The sequence below is a fragment of the Brassica napus genome, unplaced genomic scaffold (genome assembly GCF_020379485.1).
Source record: "Brassica napus cultivar Da-Ae unplaced genomic scaffold, Da-Ae ScsIHWf_2413;HRSCAF=3119, whole genome shotgun sequence".
Taxonomy (NCBI): Eukaryota; Viridiplantae; Streptophyta; class Magnoliopsida; order Brassicales; family Brassicaceae; genus Brassica; species Brassica napus.
This window is the reverse complement of record NW_026015757.1, coordinates 5,555-14,147: the sequence shown is the minus strand read 5'-3', so window position 1 is coordinate 14,147 and position 8,593 is coordinate 5,555. Positions and strand designations below refer to the sequence as shown.

Genomic DNA, 8,593 nt, shown 5'->3' with positions numbered 1-8,593 from the left:
TGTATATCAAAGAATTGTTTGGTTCCTATGTTTTGTCAAATTAGTAAGTAGTTGATATGGAACGACGAACACATTATCAGATAAATTTTATGTAGTTATTGTAATAGGCGACAATCAATGAAAGAAGTATTGGTTCCTAATGTTCTGTCAAATTAGTAAGTAGTTGATATGGAACGACGAACACAATATCAGATAAATTTATGTAGTTATTGTAATATGCGACAATCAATGAAAGAAGTATTTGGTTCTGTGGACATAATCGTTTGAAGTTACAGTCGTTTAGTCCATAGTTCGTTCATGCCTTTTGTTTCGTGACTTGCTCTTCGGTGTGGTTTAGTGATATAAAAACAATGTTTCAAAATGCTGGACAGCAATGCTTAAACTTTGTTCACTGATTGTGATACATGGTAGCGTGTTATAAGAATTTTTGTCACAATTTATACACACACTGTTCTAAAAATATTATTAATAATTTATACAAACAGAGCCTATCGAATTTATGGGTGATGGTATGATGTAGAGAGGATCAAATAAACTGAACCTAATAGATCGAACTGATCCCATGAAAATAAATCCGAATTAACAGAATCCAACATAAATATCGATCTTGTTTTACGGTGTTTTGGCTTATGAATTTTACTTGAATCTGAATCCGAAAGGATATCCAAATATTAAAAAAATTAACATTTCAAGAGAAATTTTACCAAAGACAAATTCAACCCCCGGATAAATACTCAAAATACTATTGAATAAGCAATTACAAGTAATAATCCGCGTCTTCCGCGTCTTGCGCGAGATTAAATATGTTTTTAAAACTCTACATTAGGTATTTGTTACCCATACAATACATTATACCGTATTGTAATGACATCAACATAACAATATATTTGAGTGTTTAAATACTTTTTATATATTAATAGTAGATATGAAATTATTGACTTTGTGAAATATATCTAACATATGTGTTGGGTTTTATGCTAAACTTTAGCATAATATTCAACGGACTAAATGGTTGTTTAAAAGCCTAATATGTTAAAAATGAGTTTGGCCAAATCTGTCAACTATTTTAATTTTTTTGGGAAAAAAATAGTCACCTATAAAAGAAAAATGAAAAGGGGATTAGGTTTTGTGTGAACGGGTTCTTTAGATCTATTGTCGACTTGATTTTTTCTAAACTATTGAGCATAAAATTTTAAATGTGAGATTTTTAACAACTTTAGTAATTTAAAGTTGTTTTTAAAATTTGAAAATGTAACATATACGAAAAATATAAATTTTATTATATGGTGAATATGATTGTTTAATTTTATATTATTAAGATAAATTAAGCAAAAAAAGATGAAAGATATAAAAATTGTTACAAAATCTTTATTATTCGAAATCATTAATTGCAATATATATTTTAATCATATTAGGTAATTTCATAGCTTTTATTTAAGGAAACTATATTTTGTATATTAATAATTATTTTATGATTAGTTTAATAAAAATATAGTATATGTTTATATGGACCAACTTAATTCTCTAGTACTTCTAAGAATCATTTTAATGATAATAAATATCATATTGAATGTTGTAATGCTTCTCTTTTAATATACAAGGAATAGACTATAGAAAGAGATATTTGGTCAAAGATTAAAGATTGTATCTTTTAACAATTGTATTTGAAGTATAAATACGTTTGCATTTGAAGATTAAATAATTGTGCTTTATTTATAAATTTAAATAAGATTTCTACTTTATAAAGTTTATAGTTGCTAGTTTTTTTATTTTTTATTTTTTTTATTATTTTTTGGTCAAACTTTACTTCATTATCTTAAGAGTTTAAAACTCCATAAGAGGAGGAGGTGTTATAACATAGGAAGACATCACAACCCAAAGAGTTTGCCATAGCGTAAATACAACACATAAATTGAACATATAAAACACCAAAAAGAAAGATAAGGAATCGAATAGCAAAAATGATCCAATGAACATCAAATGACCAATTCTCTGAAAGAAGGTGAATGAGTTCTTGACAGTCTAACTTGTAGACAAGGTTCGAGAAACCTGTTGATATGATCACAACTTGTGCAACCAAAAGGGCTAGACACTCTGCAACAATGCCAAACATTTGGATGTTGCTAGTTTTTTATTTGTTTGTTTTTACCTCTTAACAAACACTTCAAATCATTTCACAAAGCTTTTGTTAGTAAAATTGTTTAAATTTGCCAAACTAAACTGTGTACTTTGAATCACAAGCAAATATTTGGATAACCAAAATCTGATGTATAACCAAATCCAAAACTAAAATGAGTTCAACTAAGTTTATAGTGTATTATACTAATTCGAACAAATCCTAAGAAACCCAAAATTAATCATAACATAACTTAAAAATATCCAAATGGGATCAAGTTTCATGTCTTCAAACAAACCGAAACTCGAATAAACCATTAAATTATAATCTTCCATTTCATAAGATAAATGTTCTGGACTTTTTTTTGTTTCAAAATGATAATCTTTAATGCTGTTTTATGAGTCAATGATAATAAATTGTAAATTTCTGATTTTGTTGTGTTATTAAATTTTTATTGGTTTGAATTATAAAAAATATATCTGCATTTATAATTAAACTGTAGTATATATTTTTAACATGGGTGAATATATCACTCAAATTACCCTAAGGAGTGAATTACTCTCTCAAATAAAAGGTTCAGTTTTAGTGCTTAGGTATCGTATCCACAGAGACTCTAGGATTACACAATAGATTTATAGTATTTGAAATAAAGCTAGAAAAGCAAGTTGTAAGCAGTAAATGAAGTGAAGATTGGGTGAACAAGTTGTTTAGTTGATTGAATTGAGGTTGTTAACAAGTTGGGAAAATACCTAGATTCATGTAAATTTTCAGGTATGACAAGTATGCAAACTTATTAGGTTATTAGGGATTTATGAATATTAATTGTTCTCGAATTCAAGCTGAAGTTATAATCTATCAACTCTCGTATGAAAGTCCTAAGGGAGTGTCGATTGATGTCTCCTATGGATTGTCGATCGATGTCTGGTATTGACTGTCGATCGATATATCTTATGGAGTGTCGATCGACACTACTTCTAGCAAGCTTTAACGAATAGGTTTGATGTGTTCTCTAATCACCTAGACCAACTCTCGTGTGCCTAACTAATAAGATCATACTAGTTTTATTCAGGCAACAGGCCAAGCTCTCACTTGCACTAATCAATCCTAAGATCTAAGTTCAAGGTTTATCAACCCTAAGCTTAGTAATAAGAACAACTAGATGAAGAACTAATTAAATCACCCTAACAAAATATAGATTTAGCAAACCATAAGTTAACCTTTGAAAAACCCTAATCTAACAAGAGAACTACTCAGACATATTTATAGGAAACATTATGATGATCAGAATTATACTGCAATAGATAAATAAAAACAGAATAGAATAAAAAAACAAAGGGAGTTCAAGATCTTCCATCTCTCAAGGTGTACAGATCTCTCTTTCTAATCCTAAGCTCTCTGTCTAGAATAGTATGAAGCATAACCGTCAACAATGGCTAAGAAACAGTAAAATAGGATTTTTAGTCGTGTAGGGATATTCTGGTAATTTGTGGTAATTTCTGGACCTAAATTAGTCATAAAATATATTCAGCCTGCATTCTGGAAACACCGTCGATCGATGCCAAGGGTGCACCATCGATCGATATTCCTTTATTCCTCGTCAGCTTCCTCTCGCGAGGCAAACTGACCACTCTTTAGTAACACATGCATAACTTCTGCTACAGGATGCTGATTGACCTCATACCAGTGGCATTGGAAAACTAACTCAAAGTTCTAGGCTTAATCTAACGGTGGCGGTGGTAAGGTCTCCATCCATAGCTAAACATCTGATGCGTCTATGCAGTAAGCTCCAAAAGACTGAAAAATCACCATATTTCTCTACAACGTACCTGAACCTGTAAATACTCTAAAAAGACTCTAAAACATAGTAATTAGTTATTAAAAAACTTACAAACCATGGATGGATAAAAGTAGGTAAAATTTATGGCCTATCAGTGAAGAACCATGATCAGAATAATCAATAATGCAAAACATTGCTTCTCAACTCAGTCTTGAAGTCTAGAATTGCTTACAGTTGGATCGGGTTTGTTACTAATAGCCAGGTTGTTTATTAAGATTAAGCACATGTTTCTCTCTTTGTATCTCAGTTTTCCAACAAATTCACTAGGAAGAGTATAAATGTTATTTTTGATCGCTTCATAGCTCTTCTTACTAGGAGAATTCTTTAAGGTCACACACCTCCATACATATTCTTGATGGTGAATCTTCGGACTGCTGATCTTGGAGCTCTTACTGGTCGGAGAAGACAGTATGTTCCATATGCTGATCAAGACTCTCTCATATGACGTCTTTGGTTAATTAAATCTATCTGTTTGTTTCATGAGGTTTGTACCGACAAGAAAAGTAAAGAGGTCCTCCTTATAATATCGCCACTAAAGGAATCATTTCAGATATAGCTCATGCCACCTTCAAAGTGGCAGAGGAGACATAAGTTAATATAAACTAAGAGATGTGTTTAATGACCTAGAATAACTAGAGATTATTAGCATTACCTTAAAGGCTTCTATGTAGATATAGTGGAAAAAGAATATGACAATTTTGACCCAAGAAAAAAAGAAAAGGATACGACACTCTTCTACGGGTGGGATATCAGTAATAATTTAAAGAGAGGTTCCATTGCTTGGCGATGTTTTGGATTTGACCCTCCTTTGCAATTTAACAAAGATCCACTATAGATATAGAGGTTTTCATAAATCTGAGTTTAGAAGTAATGATCCTGCTGTATCTAAACATATCATACTCGTTTGTTAGTTCAGGCAAAAGCTCCTCTGTTACCACATCATATATCCGTGTAATGACCTTTTTTCATGTTTCTTACAAGACCCAAACCTATACTATGTTGTTAATGATAAAGCTGAGCACCGGAAAGAAACATGGGTCCATGAACCATTTGCTTGTCATGGCTGATTCAGCTACATACCAGAGGCTTTCACACAGGATGGATCAGAGAAGAGGTGAGCTCTTGCTGCACCTTAGGCTACTTGGCTGTCAAGGTGACTAAGTAGCCAACAACTGCTGTAGCAGTTCCCAGGATCCCACCCATAATGACCTGATGACACAGAAACAGATATGGTCTAACATGAAAGCCATCACTATTGATCTGAGCTGCCTCAATTTTGCATTATTCGCTTACCTGTGGAGGGGTATGACCTAGAAGTTCACGCAAGGGTCTGCTTTCAGCGGGGGATGCTCTGAAGGAAGTTCATACACAATCTGATTGAGAACCTGGAAATGAAACAGACCCAAATCAGCCAAAAATAAAAACAGATGCTAAACAAAAAAAAGAGAAAACAAACAAAAGAAAAACCTCAGCTTGGCGTCCAGCATGTAATCTTACACCAGTTGCATCACACATAACCTGCCGCAGAAAAAAATAAAACACAAAACCCCCTAACTATTTAATCCTCTCCTCAAGCCTAACCATCAAAACTGATAAGAAAAGTGATTGAATAAGCCATACAATGGAAGTGAGAATGAAAGCATAGCGAAAAGAGATCCTCCAAAGCCTTCTTGTAAACCAACGGCCATAGCAAGAGCTGTAACAGTTGCTGAATGTGATGGAAGGCATTCCTCCAGACCCAACAAGCCGTTTCAGATCCCATCTCTTTTCCTTATACCTTTTGACAAAACATACAAACAGAGTTGTCGGTAAAATCTCTGTCTTTGTCTATTAAAACATTCTCAGAAACTACATATAGAGTAGTAAACGTACCAGGTGGTGAAGAACTTGATGAATTGTGCGATGGTGAAAGCTAATACGGCGGAAAGCAGAGGGTAGTTCGTGAAAATAGAGAAATAGTGGGAAGAAGAAAGGGAAGACGATTCCTCCATTAGACGATGGTCGATTGATCTCATTAGGGCTTCAAATCAATAACGAGAGCTCTCTACTAGATGAAGACATGATCCATAGAGGAACCCTTTGCGTGTGGAAAAATCTTTTTTTTTGATCTCTCTCTAATGGGGTCTACCCTTCAAAATCTTTATTTTCTTCTTCCTCGAAATATTCTTTCGTGTTGTGTTTTCTCGCTTCTTCTTTGCAACGGTGCTATTTAATATCATTCTCAACCTAGGAAGGAGAAAACGTATTTATCCGAAATTGAATAATCAAATTATTTATCTTATATATTTGTTTTCGAAGAACATTTGTATTCCTATTTTTATATTTATTTTTCAGTTTTCGAGATAAAGAATTAAAAATCGGCTATGCGATTTAAAATTCAGGAATCGAGTGTATATTCACAAAATTTAGCAAAATGTAGAATGTGAAATGAGGATATGAAATGTGTAAAAAAAGAAAAAGGATGAGGATATGTATAGACGTTAACTTGTATTTATTTATTATTGATTTGTGATTGCGCAGAATATGCTTCTTTGTTTGCAAAGGTAATAAACAAGCGTCTCTCTCTCTCTCTCTCTCGTAGCTCTATAGAGGATGAGAGAGAAGGAGCTAGATAGAGAGAGATGAGAGAGACGGGATAGAGTGCTAGGAGAGAGAGAGAAGATGAGAGAGGACTACCGAAGGGACATGGAGGAGTTGAGGAGTGTAGGGAGGGAGGGAGATCTTATATCTTTCGTCGTCTCTGTCTCTCTACTATAGGCTGTCTAGATTAGAGGCAGGAGAGAGAGAGAGTAGAGAGATAGAGAGAGACGAGAGAGAGATCTAGCGGAGAGAGCGAGAGAGAGGAGAGAGAGAGAGATCGAGCTCTCTCTCTCAGAGATAGAGCTAGAGAATAGCGCTAGATAGAGAGCGCGCTCTATATACTCGCTCTCTCTCTCTCTCTCTCTCTACTCTCTCTCTCTCTCTCTCTCTCTCTCTCTCTCTCAGAGAGAAAGCAGAGAGAAAGTCGTCGATCCGCCTCACCGGCTTGTCTCCGGAGTTCAGATCTGTCTCAATCCGTGTTTCATCGGGTTTTTCTCTCCGGCGTCGATGGTTTATAAAGCATCGCATGACTGGCTCTGTTCCGGTGTCGCATCTTTCATATGGTGGACGACCGGCTTCTGGCTCCGGGGACCACACCTCTTTTACGAGGTTGGACCGCCAGCTCTTGGCTCCGGGGACCACGCTTTCCTCTGTGGTGTTGGACCGCCGGCTTTTGGATCCGCTTCGCAGCATCCTCTGATGTTTGACGGCGAATGGTTACGGGTTAGATCAGATTCTGTATTGTCTCTTCTTCTTTGTTCTGTTCTGTTCCAAGCGATTTCCTGCTCGATTGATTTGATGGCGATGTTCGATTGGAACTCCTCCTGAAGAAGAATTTTTTTTTCACATCTCGGCGATGGAAGATAAAGCAGTGTGGCTGGGTTTTCACCTCCAAATATTGACGTCGCGGTTGCTTTGCACGGGATCCTGTTTCCGGTATGGTTCCGGTGGATCTCCGATTAGCAGGCCGTCGGTGATGCTCTTGCCGGTGTTGTGCGGTGGCGTTTCGGCCTTAGGGCACGTGACCTTCGAGTGGCGATGTTATGACGCGTGTTCCTCGTTGGTGAAGGCTTCAACACGTATCTCTTACGGGTTTTAGTTCGACGGGCTTAAGGCCCAAGTGGCTCCTTTAGTTTGCCTTTCTGTTTTGGGCTTCCTAGTTTGATCTTTGTAATGTGTTTTAGGCTTTTTCCTTTGGGCTTTGTCCCTTTAATAAATACTAGATGACAAAAAAAAATGCTTCTTTGTTTGCAAGTTTGCTTAGGAATATGCTTTTTAGTTCTTAGGCTTTAAACAAAAACTGCGTGGACATATAATTTTAACAGATACACAAATTAATGACTTAAGTATATATTCATCTATATTTGCTAAAACATACCTGAAAATAGTTAGTAAAAAACCTTAAAATTCTGAAAAACTAGTTAAACCATAAATTTTGAGGAAAATAATAACTTAAATATATTCATCTATTTTTGCTAGAACATACCTACCTACTTTATATTAATCTAAAGAACAGTACATTCGCTATTTGACATGAATTAGTCAAGGTATATTGTCCTCCAATGATTATATTCCATGGTACATCCGAATGAAACATTTGCATTGGTTTTCAAATTTTTAAAAAGCTAATTATAGATAGATCATAATGTTAAAAAATAATAATATATATATATATATATAGAGTAAAATTAACCTAAAAGTGTTTATAGCCCTTTGAATCTTAGATCTAATAGGAATAAGACGACCTAATAAAACAAAAATATAAAAAAATTCTTCACGAATATATTTTGAGAAAATCATCTAAATATATTTTCTTTCTTCACGAATCGCATTTCATAAAATTTTGATGAGGTGGTAAATAGAAAAAACTTGCACACACTGAGACAGAAAATGAACAGTACATGTTGAACATGCGATTGAAATTGAAAGCAATAAAGGATAAGAGCGTGAGCGTGTATGTAAGATCATTGTTGATGATCCCAGTTATGAGATTATATACGAGGAATTGTGCGACAAGGAAATATGTGAATGGAATGGTTTCAGAAGAAAAAGAAGGCTGT

At 34.6% G+C, this 8,593-nt stretch overlaps 1 pseudogene; it reads right to left on the bottom strand.

Moving 5' to 3' along the window:
* Positions 1-5,060: 5,060 nt before the first annotated feature.
* Positions 5,061-5,993, bottom strand: LOC125600855 (annotated as a pseudogene).
* Between the last annotated feature and the right edge of the window lie 2,600 nt (positions 5,994-8,593).